This window comes from Schistocerca cancellata, unplaced genomic scaffold, assembly GCF_023864275.1.
Source record: "Schistocerca cancellata isolate TAMUIC-IGC-003103 unplaced genomic scaffold, iqSchCanc2.1 HiC_scaffold_276, whole genome shotgun sequence".
Classification (NCBI taxonomy): Eukaryota; Metazoa; Arthropoda; class Insecta; order Orthoptera; family Acrididae; genus Schistocerca; species Schistocerca cancellata.
The window spans coordinates 427-2,500 of record NW_026046298.1 but is presented as its reverse complement, the minus strand read 5'-3'; positions in this window follow the sequence as shown (position 1 = coordinate 2,500).

Below are 2,074 nucleotides of genomic sequence, written 5' to 3'. Positions count from 1 at the left end.
GTCACCTTAACCTAACCTATGTCACCTTAACCTAACCTATGTCACCTTAACCTAACCCATCTTGCACCTTAACCTAACCCATCTTGCACCTTAACCTAACCCATCTTGCACCCTAACCTATGTTGCACCTTAACCTAACCTGTGTTGCACCTTAACCTACCTCAATTTGCACCGCAATGTAACTCAATTTGCACCGCAATGTAACTCAATTTGCACCGCAATGTAACTCAATTTGCACCACAATGTAACTCAATTTGCACCGCAATGTAACTCAATTTGCACCGCAATGTAACTCAATTTGCACCGCAATGTAACTCAATTTGCACCGCAATGTAACTCAATTTGCACCGCAATGTAACTCAATTTGCACCGCAATGTAACTCAATTTGCACCGCAATGTAACGCAATTTGCACCGCAATGTAACGCAATTTGCACCGCAATGTAACGCAATTTGCACCGCAATGTAACTCAATTTGCACCGCAATGTAACTCAATTTGCACCGCAATGTAACGCAATTTGCACCGCAATGTAACGCAATTTGCACCGCAATGTAACGCAATTTGCACCGCAATGTAACGCAATTTGCACCGCAATGTAACGCAATTTGCACCGCAATGTAACGCAATTTGCACCGCAATGTAACGCAATTTGCACCGCAATGTAACGCAATTTGCACCGCAATCTACCCCCAAGTTGTGCCTTAACCTAACCCACGTTGTGCCTTAACCTAACCCACGTTGTGCCTTAACCTAACCCACGTTGTGCCTTAACCTAACCCACGTTGTGCCTTAACCTAACCCACGTTGTGCCTTAACCTAACCCACGTTGTGCCTTAACCTAACCCACGTTGTGCCTTAACCTAACCCACGTTGTGCCTTAACCTAACCCACGTTGTGCCTTAACCTAACCCACGTTGTGCCTTAACCTAACCCACGTTGTGCCTTAACCTAACCCACGTTGTGCCTTAACCTAACCCACGTTGTGCCTTAACCTAACCCAAGTTGTGCCTTAACCTAACCCAAGTTGTGCCTTAACCTAACCCAAGTTGTGCCTTAACCTAACCCAAGTTGTGCCTTAACCTAACCCAAGTTGTGCCTTAACCTAACCCAAGTTGTGCCTTAACCTAACCCAAGTTGTGCCTTAACCTAACCCAAGTTGTGCCTTAACCTAACCCAAGTTGTGCCTTAACCTAACCCAAGTTGTGCCTTAACCTAACCCAAGTTGTGCCTTACCCTGCTCTGTAATTGGCATATGACACGTTACAGTAATGTATTGTCCAACCGCAACCCGCTCAGAATGTTGTGTACACAGCTACGTGTCATCTCCCCATAACAGCTGCATTGCAGTGTGGTACGCCATAGAGACGTGTGGGAGTAATGGACGCAGTGGATGGCGATCAGCATGAGCCGTCTGTTCATGTAGTGGCGCGTGTATGCAGACGTAGTAGTCTCTTCTCACACAATGTGATAGCACGGTGCCCCGCGTTCCACATCTGCGACATGCTACAGAGGCCGGTTGACAGTTGGTCGCGCAGTGGACATCGCATACGTACGGGGGCACCTTCCACGTGCCCTCTAGTCGGGCACATTTTGTTGCGTGGATGTGAGCGGATGTAGTGTGTCTTGACACCTGACAGGCAGGCATGCAATAATAGTTGACTTTGCAAACGGGGATGGACGTGTACGTTTACTGGTGACGTTACGCAAATGAACAACTGGTAACCCGTTGTGGTGCGGTTGTCCTTGCTGGAGGTACATCTGTGAGGGCAACGATCGGTACAGCTACGAAGCGGTCCCCACCATACCAACGAACGTGAATGTGAATCTGGGTGTGAAGCGATACGCGGCTGTGGGTGGGTGGGACTGTCCCCAGCCGGTGAGGGGGGGCCGCCCGGCGTGCTGGCCGCGCGGTGCGTGGGCGCACGCGCTACAGCCGGCTGGTGGGGGCGCCCAGTGGCAGGCGCGCCGGCCGACGGACGCGGCAGGCGGCGCAGCTGCGCGCCGGGGCACCCTGCGCGCGGCGCCGTGCAGCCAAAGTGGGTCCTCGCCGGCCCGGTGCGAAGCGCGGTGGAC